The sequence below is a fragment of the Argiope bruennichi genome, chromosome 9 (assembly GCF_947563725.1).
Source record: "Argiope bruennichi chromosome 9, qqArgBrue1.1, whole genome shotgun sequence".
Taxonomy (NCBI): domain Eukaryota; kingdom Metazoa; phylum Arthropoda; class Arachnida; order Araneae; family Araneidae; genus Argiope; species Argiope bruennichi.
This window is the reverse complement of record NC_079159.1, coordinates 17738985-17757834: the sequence shown is the minus strand read 5'-3', so window position 1 is coordinate 17757834 and position 18850 is coordinate 17738985. Positions and strand designations below refer to the sequence as shown.

General features: G+C 26.8%; 1 protein-coding gene across 2 annotated transcripts in view; it reads right to left on the bottom strand.

Moving 5' to 3' along the window:
• LOC129984283 (sine oculis-binding protein homolog) overlaps positions 1–18850 on the bottom strand; it is a 253535-nt gene that overhangs the window by 70498 nt on the left and 164187 nt on the right. The window contains exon 1 of one of the 2 annotated variants that reach the window (XM_056094137.1): positions 13158–13215. The exons of the other annotated variant lie outside the window; for it this stretch is intronic. The gene's annotated coding sequence lies outside the window, so the exon portion shown is untranslated. Of the gene's footprint in view, positions 1–13157; positions 13216–18850 lie in introns of those variants that run through there. 2 annotated transcript variants of the gene reach the window in all.

The window sequence follows — 18850 nt, the reverse complement described above, 5'->3', positions numbered from 1 at the left end:
GGCGTACAAATGATTGAGAGATAATATCAACTTAGCGAGATTATTAAATCAGAAATTTCATATTGTTAAATAAGTACTATATTTTCTTAAAGATTTTCATATCTTTGTTACTTTTGACTGACAACAAATTTTTGTTAGTAAAAGTAAGCGAACTACTGAGAACATTGCGCACTTCTATTTCCTTACACTAAGTTTTTTTTTTTTTAATAATAAAATCGCAACATTTTACTTATGAAAAAATAATTTATTAAACAGAAACATAGCTATTGAAAAAAATTTAGTTACTTGTTACATGACTTATCAATTTGTAAATATTATTATTAAAATCACACAGTGATTTGCAATGGAATTCATATGTTTTAACTTATAGGTATTATAATTTCTATCCAATCGATATATATATATATATATATATATATTAATATAAATTTATACAAATAAAAATAAAATATGTTTAATTCGTACCTTTATTAGAAAACTCAAATATGTATTTAATATATTATCTATTTAAAATACTGTAAAAATCGATTTATCATATTTTTTTTCTTTCTTGTTATCAAAACTATAGCAAAGATTTTTTTTATCAATATAAATATTTTCTTTTAAAACTAATAAAAGCAATTATAATTCTCGAACATCTATTTCAGATTCAAAATATTGGATGGATAGCGCATACAGTCCTATCTGAATTTTTTATATAATTTTAATACATTCAGTCTTTATTTGAGAGATATATAATATACTTTATATGCTCTCAATTGACAAAATCATTTCAAAATTCTCTAACAAATTTTCAATTAAACTTTGTAGTTTTCTCATTAAATTCTCGTTATTTATTAATATGTACGTCATATCTAATTAAAATGTTTCAAATAAAATATAATTATTTTTATAGGTAAATAATTTTTCATTCGAATTGAAATTCTGGAATTTTTGAAAGAATTTAATTAGTTAATTGCAATTAAATTGGCTCCAAAATAGATTTAGGTTTAATAAATAAAAATTATTTTCAAATTTTATTCAGTCGTTCCCAATCAGTAATATTTATATATACTTATACAGCATCATACTGATTTCATAAAATTTTTTGAATAATATCAATATTTCAAATATTTGCATAACGAATTGGGCTAAATAATTGCATTGTAGCCTAGATTAGATAAAAGTGATAGTCTAGATTAGATACTAACAATCAAATTTTTACAAAAAAAAAAAAATTATACGGTTGTAAATGAAATACTATACAAACTTGGATTAGACAAAAGTGATAATCTAGACCAGATATCAACAATCGAATTTTCACAAAAAAATTATGCTATTTAAAATGAAATATTGTTCAAGCCTAGATTAGATAAAAGTAATAATCTAGACCAGATACCAACAATCGAATTTTCACAAAAAAATTATGCTATTTAAAATGAAATATTGTTCAAGCCTAGATTAGATAAAAGTAATAATCTAGACTAGATACCAACAATCGAATTTTCACAAAAAAATTATACTATTGAAAATGAAATATTGTTCAAGCGTAGATTAGATAAACGTATCAGTCTAGATAAGATACCAACTATGGAATTTTTATAAAAAGAAATCATATCTTTTTATAAAAGATATGATTTATTGCATTAATTCTAATCGAATCATATATAATTACAAAGTTATATGATAAATATATATTTTGCGCGTAATTTATTTTTATTGCATTACTAACACTTTTCACCCAATTTGGTCTCTGAAAGCTGATTTTGTTTTAAATCAATTGAATCTCTTCTGTTTAATTTGATATTCATAATTTTATAAACATTTTTAACACATTCAAACTTTTTATGAGCGATATAAAATGTCGGTATAGCCTCTCAATTAACGAAATTTAAAAATATCAGACACGGTACTTTTCCTTTCTAACTAGTGATTTAAAAAGAAAAAAAATCCCACTTTCTTCACAATTACATTTTTTAGAGTCGGCTGTTATCTTGCAGGGCAGGTGAGTGGTGGGACGGGGGGGGGGGCAAATTGTGTGTCCGAGAGAAGGGGCGTGTCGGGCCAGGGGTAGAGGGGGAGGGTCGACTCACGATCTCGTTTGATCCGGCATATCTTCTCCGCCCGACATAAATCCTTGTCGACGTCACCTGCGACTTCCAGTCGAACTCTCCTACTGATGATTCGGCGACGCTTCTATTATCTTTCCATATTTGGCGTACATTCGCCAACTGCACTTTATAACATAGCACGGATACTTAACAACGTCGATAATCCGAACGTCAAAAGTCTAGAATAGTTTCAACAGTTTCTTTCATTTGATATCAAAAATTGTTCTCGGGATTCTATTTTTGTGTGCAAATATTTCGCGGGACCCAAAATATAGGGTGATTATCTCAATTGTGCAGAGCTATTAAAAGATAACAAAACAAAGTGCGTTCTAGTGGTTCCTTAGGAATACTTACTTAGCAACATCGATAATCCGAACGCCAAAAGTCTAGAATAGTTTCATCAGTTTCTTTCATTTGATAACAAAAATTGTTCTCGGGATTCTACTTTTGTGTGAAAATATTTCGCGAGACCCAAAATATAGGGTGATTATCTCAATTGTGCAGAGCTATTAAAAGATAACAAAACAAAGTGCGTTCTAGTGGTTCCTTAGGAATTCTTACTTAGCAAAGTCGATAATCCGAACGCCAAAAGTATAGATTAGGGCATCATTAGTTTCTTTCATTTGATATGAAAAACAGTTTTCGGGGTTCTATTTTCGAGTGAAAAGATTTCGCCAGACCCTAAATACAGGGTGATTATAAATGAATATCCCAACTGTGCAAGGCTATTAAAAGATTAAAAAGAAATGCAGTCACGCTGTTCTTCGGAAATTACAATTAACAGTTGAAAGCCTAAATTCAACAAAATTATAAATGTTCATCATAAAACTCTACAAAAATAAGAAAGATATACGATTTCTCATCCCATGCTTTTTCAGTATCTTTGATGTAACGTTTTGAAAGTTTGCAGAAATGCGTCTTAAGTTTGTCAACATCAGTTGATAGCAGTAAAACAAATACCTGCTATTTGATGCAACCCAATAAAAATAAATAAATAAATACAATAGTGCCACACCTGCGTGACCGCATCCTTTCATGGCTTCACACCAAGCATGGATAAAGAATTGTAGGATGAGATAACCTTCGAAATTTTGGAGACGCTAACATTGAAATAACTGTATTTAATCTAAACTTTCAATTGTTATTTTTAATTTTTCCGATAAATAACAAGAATATACTTTGCCTTTGCTTTCTTTTAATATATCTATAAAGTTAGAATATCCGTTTATAATCACACTGTATATACAATGCTTTAGAACAATTAATAATAAAATAGACGATGATTTGAAACAACATCAATTTAAAATATTTAACTAAAAAACTTATCGAAATAAATCGAATCAATTCTGTTTTTTTTAATTATTATTATTATTTAATGTCGATTTCAAAAGAGTCGGTGGTTAGTAATTTCAAAACAAGCCATTCTTTGGGACAAAGATTCTTAAGTTACGTCCACTCCTAATAGAATTATTTAGAAAAAAAAGTATTGCCAAATAAAAATCAAATTTTAATAACATAAAGTATTAATTACTGTTAAGTAAAATGAATATCAATTTAAAACAATTATTTAGTAAATCTGAATAAATATTTTTGATTAAAGAGGATTTTGTTTAGTGGCGGAAAAGAAATTTGAAAAAGAAGACGCTGTGAAATTCTTCGTAATTCCCAACGATGCTTTGAGTAAATTTTATATGGATGGTTCATGCCTGGAACTTTAAAAAAGCCCATATATTGAATAATTTTTCTTAAATTTTAATCTTCTGGTAAAATTTTTCTCCTGTAAAATAAAAAATAAAAAAATGTTTGGATCATATAAAAAATTTTCTCGACAAAAAAATATATAAGACAAAGGAATATTTAAAGAATAAAGTATAAGAACATAAAAAAATAAGCAATTTCATGTTTTTGTAAAATTTTATTGAAATGACTTAAATCAAAACTGTCTTTTAATTTCTATATTAAATGGTACAAAAATTCAGAGAGAATCTCATGTTTAATTTTTTTTTTAATTTCATAAATATTCTGTTATTCTCTATTATGATGATTATTGTATCATCATTAATAATCTTAATAAAGGATAAGACATAAAAAATTTCCTATTGAATGAATGACAGCCGTAAATATTGATAACAGTTCTAAGGTCAATAATAAAAACACCAAAACATCTTGTAGAGGATATAACCCATCATCGTGATATAGTTAACACAACCAAACCATTAATGCTATCTCTCAAAAGAAAGAGAGTTAGTTATATTAAGGTCTCCAATGGCTGCTTTGGGACAGACCTCGTCATTCTGAGCCGTGGTCAAATGACGAGGTCAACACTTGAGCTGGTGCCCTCCTTTAAAAATTGCCACACCGTACCAGAGAGGACATTTGGCCCTGAATGATTTAGCGTGTACCAAGCCCGCTTACGCGACGGTTCTTCGGAGGAAGCGGGTCTCGAAGACGAGACCTTACCACCAAGCCACCACGGCCTCCATAAGAAAGCTTGAGTGAACTGATTTATTCGGTGACTTTTCATCCCATAAATCGATATGACGCTCCTTTGAATCTTACGAATTTTACATTCATATTTGAATCAAGAATAGATTCACTTTAATAAACCATAACTATATTGAAAGGTTTCTTAAATTATTCATCCGGCAATAAATGATAATATGAGAGTTTTGATAAAATAATTTAATAAATAAATAAAATTAAGAAAAAAATTTAAATAAAAAATACACATTACTTCTGTCTGTCGGATGTATCTTTTTTTTCTGCGAATGATAGTAATTGAAAAGTCTTTTTAATTTGACCAATTTATTAATAATTAAAATTTGTTTTTTAACCCCTTAACTGTTTTGACCGAGTGCTATACGTGCATCGATTTATCGAATTTTGATAGATGTAAGCAAAAAATAAACCTTTCATAACGATTATAATTCAATATTAAAAGTACTTCAAATATATAGATAAGTCAAGTATTCAATGGATTTTCATTTAAATCAAAATAAGAAAATATAATATAAATAGAAGGTGTCATCTAATTAGATAGTAAAGAAAATAAAACAGTTAAGTGATTAATCATTTATGCATGTGTTCATTGACCTACAATTTTATATCTATAAATTTGCGTCCTTAAGATCTCGAAACGAATTTTATTTTATAGATGAGATTACAGAATTTTTTACAGTTAAAAAAAAGAATAAAGACCAAAAAAAGATCCTGAAACCATATTTTATATATTTATGTGACACTTCTAAATGTAATATGCTAATATGATATATTAACACTTATGTTACATTTATATATTAAAAATTACAAATATATTAATTACAAAAATGCATTTTTAAAAAATTATCTTGATTTTTTTTTCTTCTATTGGCATCATTGTGAATTTTGCAGACGACATTTTTTTCTTCTAAAAATAGCAATAAATAAATAATTCATATCTTTCATTTTAACTCAAAAACAATTATTGAGATTATAAAAGAATCATTAGAGATAAAACTTGAAAATTTGTCATTGTCTTCTGAACATAATCTTTTTTACAGATACAAAAAATTAAAAACACAGTGCGAAAAATCGGATTTCGTACTTTTATAATTGCCCCCATTTTAATTTATAAAATTTTAAAAATTTAACTACTATATTGTCTAACACTTTTTTTAATGCTTTAATTTTAATCACTTAACTACAGATTCACAAAAACCAAAATTTCAAATTGAAACCCGAATCTTTTTTAAGATATGATTGAAAATCCATTATACAATTCTTCAACTAAGTTACCACATTTCGTAAGGCGAGGGAAAAAAAATCGTTATTTCACTTATAAAAGGAAAGATATTTTCAATTGTGTTATAACTTTGTGAATAAGAAAATAACATCGCTTAACAAAAAATTATTATTTTATTTTAAAAAGAAAATTAGTTCAGCACAGTTCTTCCTTTCTGTTTACTAAAGCGATTTGATTTTTCGTTAACAGTATTTTTTTTTTTCATTTACAGTAAATATTAAAAGAAATGAACTTCTGTTTTGCGATCTCAAATTCAGTCTGTTAATTCGTCTGGGATTATATTCGAAAGATTTGACAATTGAAAAAAAGACAACATTTTGGGCAAAAAATGTTTTTCTTTTAATAAATTTTTTAGACAATTGTTTTAACTTTATTAGACAGACAATTATATCAATCTTTTTATTATACAATTTTTTACAGACAAATAAGTCAATTTAATAAAATAATCCAAAATTTCGAATCACACGATCGATCTTTACCATTAATTATATAAAAGTGGCAGATGATTTTGGATGTATGTAACTTGGGGGTGAGATAATGAGTAAAAAAATACGAAATGTAAATTTCAAAATAGTGAAAGATAAGTTGAAACCACGGCTTATACAAAATTTACAAAATCAGCTCATGCAGAATTAGATTACTGGCGAGGATAGTTTCAAATCAATTAAAATAATAAATTTGATTCAAAAAATTAAAAAACTCACTTTCATTAAAGAATTAAAAAGTATATTTTTTATTCGAATTATATCCCCCATAAATTTATTTGTCAACTATTATAATTTATTATTCTAAAATTTTCGGTATTTTTAAATGAACTGTTTCTTAAATTCACTACCAGATAACACTAAGCTATAGAAATAAAAATTATATTAAATAATAAATTAACAAATCAACGAATTCTGAAATCTTTAAAATAACATATTCTCCTCGCAGATGCTTAAATAAAGAGAATATTAAATCTCTAGCACATTATGAAATGAAGGAAAAGTCTATTAAAAACTAACATTATTGAAAAAACACGAAATAAATCAAGTTAAACAAAATGTGTAAAGTTTATCATTATTTCATCAACTTATGTGTAAAACTTTTCATTTTAGCTCAGAAGTAATAGCTTTAATAGTTATAACAGAATTTGATATATTACTATAACTATGTCACATATATTTTTATTATTTATTTCATTAAAAAAAGAAAGACATTTTATAACTTGTTTAACGTTAGCTTATATTTAAAATTGTCAATTTATACTTTGTAAAGTTAATTTCAAGAAATTATGCACATCAAAACAAAATCAAGGATAATGAAAATTTCACTCTTTAAGTCAGCTATGCAACAATTTTATCAAATTTCTGCCATATAAATTGGAAGAATGACCTTTTTCAATTTATTATGTCATTTCCATCATTTTAGTAGTAAAAAGAATTAAATAGAAAAGTTGGTATCTAATAATCTCCTATATTTGTTTTAAAAACAAAGCATATAATTCATAGAAAATGATTAAAAAGAATTTTCATCGAGTTATGATACAATATACGATATTTTCCTTTTTCAACTATAAGTTAATAGTAAATAATAGTAATAATAATAATAATTCTCAACAGTATTTTTTTATTAAAATATAATGTCTACCTACAGTTCAAATAAATTAAACAAATTATTTTATTATATAATAAAAATTAACCAAAATTATTTAAAAAAACAAAAATGAGATGCTTTTTTGCAATACTACACAATTTAGAAATAGACATCATTACTATATTGCATTGATAATCTGAAGAAAGTCATAAGAATGGAGTAAATTCAAACTATCTTTTGATACATTTCAAAAGATTAGAAAAGTATAAAAGCACTATGTAAGACAAATTGCAGTTAAATGACATGCATGATGACTATTGGTCATCTTAGTATGACGTTTCATGAACTGATTTCATTGGATGTGGTTTTAATAATTTGTTTCTGATTTAAAAATAGAACATTCTAAGCGAGTTCTATTTATTTATTTTTTTGTCCAATGATTGATAAGAAAATACGAATGCTGGAAATCAATAACGAACTAAACTGATTTTTGAAAACTAACGTATAAAAATATTTTTACATTAAACAAAGAAAAGGCATTTTTAGTAATACCCAAAACATCAATCCATCATAAAAAAAAGAATGTTCTATATTTCATAGACGTTTGATTTTAAATGAATTTCGGATTTGATTGTCTTTAGTATAAGAAAATCATAAACAATTGTAGAGCAATCAATACATTTCTAAACATCATTAAACCAAGCTTATGCACAATTACAAATCAAAATTTGACAAAATGATGATGATGTTTATATTGACTTCACTTTAAAAAGCAACTTTTTTAGTCATTCTGTATGTTTAAAATTATGATTTTCATAAGAAAATTTAAACAGGAATGTTTAAATTTTTTTGTTCATACAATAACAGGATTGAAATGTTTTTAACTTTTTTTTTTTTGCATGGATGATAAATATTTTAATTTCTTTCCGGATTATAAGCCAAAAAATATGTAAACAATTGATTGCATATAATATGAGTGAAACTCTATTCAAATAAACATTAATGCATAAAATGGTTGTGAATTTATATATTGCGAAATACTTGTTTATTGAAAAGGTTATCTGGTTGAAAGATTATCTATTATAAAGGAAATAAATTTTACTTTATTCAACGAAAATGATTACCACAATTTTTATATGTTTTTTTTAATTATTATTATTATTATTATAATGCTTGCTGAAATAAATGAAAAATAATTCAATGGAAATTTTTTAACTACACTTATTTTTAAAATTTTAAATCAATCACAAATAAAATTCAAAGAATGATTGCAAGTAGATTGCCATTCTATTAATGTTTTATGAACACTGAGCTTTCATTATGTTTCAATAAAAAAATTAAAGAAATCATAACAATAAAATAAAAACTTTAAAGGATATAAAATTTATTTGATAAATCTTTGATGAAGATTGTCACAACATGAAAAGTTAATTGATTGCAAAAATAAATAATATATCATTCGAGCAGATAAAAAATAATTTTTTTATTAAAAAGCAAACAAAAATAAAAGAAATGGAGAAGGATAAATAAATAAATAAAAATTATTATTTATTATAAATAGAAAAGTAATACTTAAAAACAATAATTGTATTTTTGTGTGCGTGTTCGTTTTAATAAAGATGTTGAAAAAATTTATGCTAAAGCATAACTTTTTTCACAATATATATATATATATATATATATATATATATATATATATATATATATATATATATATATATAATGAAAATCATAAGGTTATAACATGACATTCCACAAAACATCATATTAAACATAATTTTAATGAAGATAGATTTTGAGATAAATAGCTGGCAATGTAAAAGTAGAGTAATTAAAAAAAAGACTAAATGGAAAAATGGAAAAATAGAAAAGATAAAAATCTTATTTCTTATTACGAAAAAGCGGGAAATTCTTATATGTAATAGGCAATATGCAAATAATAACTTAATAAAAACTATAAATAAAAAGTTAATAATATTTTTAATTTTATGCTATTATATGAATCTGTAGGTTTAAATAAAATAAAAATTATATAAAATAGATATCGTTTGAAATAATCTAGGATATTTATATAGAAAAATTAAATTCTCTTTATAGCATGCCAAAGTTTATCCGTAATATTAGCATTTATGATAATCATAACCAAATAATTCACGATCTTTATAAAAAATAATTTTTCTTGTAATAAATAATCATCAAAACAATTCATCATTTGGAGTTTAGAAGCATATTAAAGACAGAAGAAAAAATCATTATATAAACATTATATATTATTTTACAACCACTCATATTTCAAACTAAAATTGTGATGTCTGAAACAGTATTGAAAAAAATGACAAATTTGAAAACACGTGATTATTACTCACATTTATGGTTTCTGAACTTTAAAACAAATTTTTGTTTTTAATTTTGATTAATTGTAAAGTTAAAATTTCGCAGGAAACATTTTTTTTTAAGATAGCATGACTACCTTTTAATTTTTCTCAATAAATCCATTTCTATTGATTTTTAAATAATAACAATTACAAAATGACTGAGTTTGTTATTTTTAAGAAGAAAGCTCATTTATTTTTTATTTCAGATAACTCAAATGTAGATATAAAGAACTCGAAAAATAATTTAAAAAATTTCTTAAATTTTGTTAAAAAATTCAAATTGTTAATAAATAAACAAATTGAAATTTCCAATTTCAATTTCTCTCCATAACCATATATGAGATAGGGTAGAATAAATTGAAAGCATATAATACTATAGAACAAAATAAATATTTTGAAAAAAAAATTTTGAATTTTGAAAGTATAATAGATTGTCAGTACTATAACCACTTGCGGACTAATTTCTACATAATTGGATTTATAAAATTTCTTGATATTCTTGTAAGAATCATATAAATGCCTTGAAAAAAATTGATCCCATATTATAAATAACCATTAAAATCCTATCAAATTCAATAAGAATTGCATTCCTTCAGTTCAATAACTATACGTTGTGGTGAAAGCTTATAAGCCAGTTAACAGCTACGCTACCCGAGGAATTGCTTTTGTATCATGGTCATGTTACTGGGATGCGAACCACAAGGTCCCAGATTCTATCTTCGCTCGTAACAATCTTCCACAATGTAAACCAGCAGGAGGGGGTTCCCATAAACTTTCTTGTATTCTCTCAATTAAAGGCGTATCCCCCTCCAGATGTACAAAATTGTGAAATTTATGTAAGGCTGCGAATCCATGCATGGCAAGGACGAACAATACTTACAAAATATTGAAATTCGGCCTGAATTTAGCATTTTTACTGGATCTATCGTGCGATTCCTGGCTAATTTTTGGTGTTCTATTCCTTGTATTTAACAATAAGAGCACGGAAATCAAATTTGAGTTTTTGATGCCTTGTTCCTAATCAATTAACATCAAAATTTGATACGAAATTGTAATTATTGCAACAAAATAACATACCAAATTTTATATATTTAGGTCATTGCACTTTTGAGTTATTAAGTTTATGTGCTCGTGACAAGACAAATCGAACAGTCGGTCAACCATTCCACAGATTTGGCTCAAAATTAGATTATAAACCATATATAATTTCATCTATCTAGCTCTGCATGTTTTTGTAGTTTCGCTTATATTCGAATAGCCAGAGACATACTTCCTGTGATTGGATTTTGTTCAAAACTTGAAAGTTACATTACTGTTGGTGTTGTTTCTAATGGCACATGCCATAGACAAGCCCACTGACTTCAGAAGTCGGTCATTTTAAGCCAAGGGTGCGTCTCTTGTTTTTCAGTAGCGCCATCTAGGCCCAAGAGTACGACTTAGCTATACACATGTCACAACCCTTTTTTACGGGGCGGACTTCATTCATTCATTTCATTCACACATCTACAAATCGTAATTTAGACCAGAATCAGAGAACGATCACCCCTAATCCAGTACCCCTAGTCGTTATACTCTAGACATGGAGGACTTTGGGACCACGACAAATTTATACGTGCGCCAGCCACTACACACATGGAGAGTCTTCGGCCGGAGGGGTTCGAACTCGCACCCCAAGGGACGCGAATCCAACGCCCTACCAAACCAGGCTATCCCAACCCTTACTTTACTAATTTAGCCATAAGTAGTATACCAATTTTCATCCATCTAGCTGATATTCTTTTTGAGTTATCATGTTCCCAGACAGATAAACATAAAGCCCCAAAATGCGTTTTTCGAACTCAAGGAGATTCATCAAAATCTCGAGTTCGAAAATACTTCATCCATACATCGTTTACTAAAAAGTAAAACAACCAAATGTGCAAGATCAAAATAAGAACGACCAAATTTGGAAGATCAATAAAAGCAGATTTCTTCCTCTAATGGAAAGTTTATTAGATTAATTCAATTAGACACGCCTAATGTCTTCTTTACTTAATCTTTTTTACTTTACTTTTTTTTCTAAATAATAAAAACCTCCTATATTTAACATATATAACATAGGAACAATTATTATTCGAAAATATAGTTAACTATATTTTCCTTTTTTATAAAAGTGTTTAACTAACATTGAAACTGCCAAACAATTGTACTAGCAACATCAGAAGAAATGCGCTGGGATATCTTACAATTAGAATTTGAATCTATGGAATTATGTATGTCGAAATAGGACCCAAATGAGAACAAATGGCTAAAATTGTTCTGAATAATCTCCACTTTATTAATGGGATAAGTTATTCAGATGAAATCCTGACGATTCAAAATCCAGTCAAAGCAATATTGAAATCTAAGCTCTCAATTCCGTTTAGTTAAATATCATTTTTAATTAAGTAAGACAATTAATATTTAATAGTTTTCAAAACTTCAACATGAAAATTATGTCGATAACTGACCTACGATAGAATATCTTCAAAGTAGGTACTACTTCTCTCAATATTTCGTTTAAATATGTCATTTTAATAAATAAATAAAGGATTTTCAATGTAACGAATTTCGTATATGTTAATTTCCTTTTGATTATCATTTTAATTTTTCAAGATCATTTTAGGAAAGGCCTAGTTTTTATCATCTGATGTTCAAAATTATTAATTTGAAATGTGTAACAAAAAATTAAAAATGGCATTGAATTAACTTAAATTAAGTTTAGTTTAAAATTATTTTCATACAAGAGATTTAGATAATGATTTGTTGGGATTATACCTTATGACATATAGAAAAGAATATAACAAAGAAATAAAAAATCATTTTCAGCATATCAATTAAATCACTACAACCAAACCATTGATTCTACTTTAATCAATAGTTATTTGAACGGTTTCAATTTAAAATGAAATTACTTTAAAACGCAATCAAAACAGAAATTCCATACCATAATATTATATACTCGTATATATGATAAATGTTGTGTTCTTTTTTATTTTAATTAACCCTATTTTATAATTCTTTACTCAATTGTAAGTACAAAACCTTTTTGAAATACACCAATTTTTAGCTTAATTTTTATGATGAATGTTTCCTTAAATAAATATAAATTGCAGGATTTTTTTAAATCAGAATTCAAATACTTTTTATGAAACAAACATAATAAAGGGCAAGGGACGAAATTATTTATTTTTTTGAGGATCTTTTCCCCAGAAAATTATATTAGAAAGAAAATCAAAAACATTATTTTAATCCACATTCGTTTAAGACAAAAAAAGAAAACTCCAATATACAATTTACGTAAAATACAATACTAACCAGGACGAATTTGCAGCAGACATACTGATTATCACTTCATAATTCTCAAACACTTTTGTGCCCGTTGTTTGAATCTTATTTTCTTTTCTTTTGTCTTTTTTTTTTTATGAAGCAATTTCAGAATTTGTTGTCTGGCAACAACAAACGAGTTTCCTGCTGTAAAGCGGAAGACGAAAACGTCACTACAAGAAAAGAATTCAAATTAATGGCGAAGAGGAAATGTTGAGAACACTGTGGGAAACATAGATTTATGAGGAAAAAGAAAACGTAAATACTTTTCTGGGTGGAATTTATAAATGTTAGTGGTAAAATGTTTGTAAAACTAAATAATGGTAAGCTACTTTCAGAAAGGTTGTATTGCAGACAACATAAACCGTCTCATTTTCGCACAATGGGTTAACATAGACGATGAATGGTGTCATTTAGGCATTTTGCCAAAAATGTATATAATGCAAATTATGGATCGCTAAAGTTTTATTTTTATGAAAAACTGGAAAGGTATCATTTATAGAATTATAAACATGATGCCTGAGCGTAATGTTAAAAATTCAAAATGAATAAACCAACATTTGTAATAAACGATCTTAAGTTCATTAAGTTCACCATTTTCAATTATAGTATTAAGAATGTTTTTTTGTAAAAAATTATAATTCAGCATCAAAAGATTGATTAGTTAAAATTAAATTAATTCAATTTAAAAGAAAACAACGGAAAATCAATTTAATTCAAATTTTGAACTACAGGCATGTGAGTGCTAAATTTAAATATAACTGAAAAATAAGTATTGTTGGAAAACATATTTTATAATAATTAACATAAAAAAAATCAAAAGCCAACATTTAGAAATTAATTGAAATATTTTAGAGGAAAACTGGCAAATTTTGATAGAGAAAGTTTGATAAATCTTACAATCAAAATGTCACTCGTAATCAAAATTTCATCCCTTATTTATTATCGTCTTATGTTAAAATAAATAATGGATTGAGACTAATCAAGAAATAGGACAAATATGCAAGAAATCAAAATTATTCTGAGAAAATTTCATAAAAATCAAAGGAATGTGGAATGTTTATTAAGAAATATGAATTATCCTCACAAAACAATATTAAATAATCGGGTAAAATTATTATATACCAACAATAAGACGGTTTAGTTTATTTACATTAACGTCCCGTTTGAAAGCAACTCTAGGGCTATTACGGGACGGACCTCGCAATTTTGAACCACAGTCAGATGACGAGGATGACACCTGAGCTTGCACCCACATCTCCACACCACTCCCACCACACCAGCGAGAGGACGTTTGGCCCTGACGAATTTAACGTGCACCAGACTCCCTTACACGTCGGTTCTTCGGTGGAATCGGGTCTCGAACCTGAAACCCTATGGCTAACTAGCCGAGACCTTAACACCACGGCTCCCAACAATAAGACGGATAAATTTTAAAGCAGGATTTACTTTTTTTATTTCATTTAAGAAGTGTGTAATAATAATATATAAATTATTTCAATGATAATAAGAATTCTAGTTCAAAATGTTAAAGAAATTATTTAAAGCAATTGCGATTTTTTTTCAAATGCAAAAAACTTCAACTAACTAATTATTTTACGATATATGTAGTATAAAGAAAGTATAGTAATCGTCAAAAAAAATTCAAACTCGAGATTTTGACAAATCTTTACGTTTTAGATCTCCCGGAATTCGAAAAACACATTTTTGGGAAATGTCTGTCTATTTTTCTGTGACAAAGGTAACTCAAAAACACTTTGAGTTAGACGGTTGAAATTCGATATACGATTTTTATACCAAATTTGTAGATTGTATCAAATTCTTTATGTGTAGGAAGGCACTACGTCTGTTCGGCTGTTCGAATTTAAACTAAAAATGAACGAAGAGAGTCTGATAGATATAATACTTTACATAGATTTATCATCTATATTGTCAAATTTGGAGCCAAATCCAACAACGGGCTGATTGTCTGTCTGTCTATACTTTCACAAGTATGTAAATGCGATAAATTAAAGGCGGAATGATTTAAATATATAAAATTTGGCAAGTGATCTGGTGATTACAATTTTAGATATCTGTTAAACTTTGATTTAAATCGTTTGAGAAAAATTCGATTTTCGGATACTATTAACAACATGCCAGGAACTAATTAAAAAAAAAAACTTGCCAAAGATGACACGAGAGAAATTTATTTTGACTTACGAGAAGAAATTAATTTAAATTATTAGTTAAAATCAACTTCATTAATTTATAATTAATTAAGAATTAAGATATTTATTTATAGTTGAAAATCAGAAATTGAAATAGTCAAATATTTGTTCCGTAGATAAAATTGCCGAAAACTAACGCTAACCTTTTTTTTCTTCTTTATCCGTTGACTCATTAAAATTTCAAAATAACAGTAAGAAGAATGAAATCGTTTGGTAAAACATATTAATTAATGAGACACAACAGCTGATGAATTTTGTGATAAACATACTTCTTATGGTATAAAAAAAGGATTAAATCAAAATGTAAATTCATATTCATATGATATACTTCAAATATATATTATTCCAGTTTAATTCTGTAATTCATTACACATCCTGATTAAAGATAAAAAAAAAACAGACCTGACTTTACAGAATATTACTGCTTGTTTTTATATGGAATGCGAAGTTACATTTTCCATGTTATTTTCGAATGATACGAATTATCTGTATTGTTAAAGTTGTTTTCGCAATGGACTTAATGATGAGAAATACAGAAGAAAATAAATATTCACAAAAGGAATTTGAAATACTTGCTTTATAATGAATGATATAAAGCAAGTTATTAATAAAGATTTTTTAATAATTTCAAAAGTGTACTTCTATATAAATGCATTTGTGACTTTGGAAAAACTAAATAAATCATAGATATAAAGCTTAAATATTAACAATAATTATTTTATAGCATAATTTACAATAAAAATTATAATAGCTTTACACTGAATGTTTGGAAATATCTTCATAAATCCAAAATGTAACGCTATTCAAATGTTTGCCAAGAAAGCTCTAAGCGTTCCAAAATCGCATGATTTAATTTGAATTAGAAACTTCCAATGCTTTGTATCTAATCATACAGTTTGATAGAGAAATAATAATTAAACTTGATGATAGTTAAACATAAAGCTTTTAATTAAACCGATAAACTGTTAATCGGTAACTGCCAACTAATCACAAAAGTTTTTGAATATCCTAATTTCGACTGATACTTTATGCCTCAAATATTTAATAAAAATAATAATTGCAATAAAAGCAATCGAATTCGTCTCAATTTTGTTTTCATTTCATTGATATATATATACGTTAAGAAAATATAATGTCAAATTATCATTGGCTCATCTTAAATTATATTTGTATAAATCCTTCTTTTACAGTGTTTCTTCTGAATTAATTTGATTCCAAAACTAAAAAGTAAAAGTGTATAAACAATTCGTTTTAGTTTTAAATCATCTTAATACAGACGTAATCAACATATAGATAATTTATTTCATGTTAAGAACAATTCCATAATTTCCATACATTTGCAATTTCCAAATCTGAAATTTTTATTGATTTATTTTTTGTTAAACGTATCATTTGGCTTTAAACTAATAATGATAAATAAGTAAAATATGTTCTGCTTAAAAATAATTATGCTATAACCATCGACGATTTGACAGTCTTATGGCAATTAAAAATTTTTTAATCCCAAATAGAATTTTTTTTTAATTTACTGATGAATTAAAAATTGCATATAATTTAATATTCATAACCCAAACAAAATTATATTATGAAGTCAAAACGAAACGAAATCCGAAAATACTATTTTTTCAACAATTTTTTTTTTAAATTATCGATGAATCGATATACCTATAGCATTCTAATCTAACCAAATGCCCAGTATTCATCGATGATTATCAAATAATATTCATCGATAAATTCCACAAAAATTTTTATTCCAGAAGGGGGGGGACTGGCATTACCAATGAAAAGATAATCCCATAGTTTTGATATTTCAATTAAAAAAATTCTTTATTTGTCGATAAAAATGACATATTTATTATATAAGGAATACTATTAAAAGAATCTAGATTTATATACGAAATCATAATCTAAAAAAAAGTCATTATTTCCAACCAAACGATATTTCCTAAAACAATCTAAAATTTCAAATGCTACTGATAATCTCACAGTATTAGTAAAAAAAAGTAATAATTACGTAATAACATAGCATTAGCAATTCTTAACCAAGAAAAATCTGAATTCCATAAAGAATTGATGAGCTCATGACAATTATTATTTCTAGCTAAGAAAATATGGATTTCTAGAAAAATCCATAACTATATAGTAATTCGGATAAATTTACAAATCATGATGTAACCATTATAAAAATTTTAGAGCAGTAAAATTTCTTTCAAGGTTTTATGAAATTCAGGAAAAGCAAATTCATTTATTTAGAATATCCAATCTTCATTTCACAGCAAATACAACCAAATTGCCATTTCGATCATTTATCATTGGAATTGTTCTTTTCTGTTTTTGACATTTCTTGAAGTTGAGAATAATGCTTTCATGAGCAATGTCCTACTTTCAAACGACTTTTTTTGGGTAACATTGGGAAAACAAGTTTTAGAACAATTCATGCGAGCATTTGAATAAATAATCATAGCCTGTGTTAATATTCCAATCACTCTTCCAAATATTGTTTAGGAATTTTTCAATTATACTCAAATTTTCGCTTGATTTATTATTTATTCGATAAGTTTGATAAGTGATTTATAAAAGATACTTGTCGTTAGAAAAATAGTCATTTATAATAGTTATAATTTAATATGAAAAATTATGATTTTTGATCACATGGAGAAAACAGCATATAATAAAAGAAAATCAGATTTAAAATATAACGACTTCTTTCAAGGATTTTACTCTTTCTTAGATATTTTTTCCTTAGATGTTTTGATTTTAACGTGGGTAAAAGGAATTAGATAGTCTTGATTTTGTACTCCAAAAGTTTTGTTAACAATTATAAAATTTACAATATACACAGGTGTAAAAAATTTAAGCAATAATGTAAATTTTAAGCAGATAATCATGAAATGCAGAAAAAGAGTTATTCCAATCAGTACAATGAATACGCAGTTCATTAGAAAGGTGATGCGTATGCAAATGTCAAGAACAAAACATCGTAAGCGACGTGAGTGTGCGCAAAATGCGTACAGTCGTCGCACGCAGATCAAGACTACAAGGAAAGAAAGAACGGAGGCATAATCAAAGACATTCGCTGCAAGTGCAAGTGAGTTCTTTCGTGAAATATGGCTAGACGAAATCACTTGGACGACTTCACACGTGGAAGAATGACCGGAAAGCTCGAGGAGCAAGGCCTGACAAAGGCAGGTGCATACGGGGCATTTGCCCCGGACCCCCACATCAGAGGGGGCCTCCAAATCGAAAAAACAAACAAACCATAAACAAGTTCTATACACTGTTTTTTATTACTAAAGTAGTGAAGCAGAGAAGGCCATCAAAGAAGTTTTTGCCCCGACCCCAATTAGGCTAAGTCGGGCCCTGTCGAGGAGAAGCGCAGTTTGACCAGTGTAGCTGAAGAGTTCCGAATCAACAAAAGTGTCGTTTCGCGAGCTTGGAAAGTCTTCCAAACTATAGGTACAGTTGTTAGAAAGG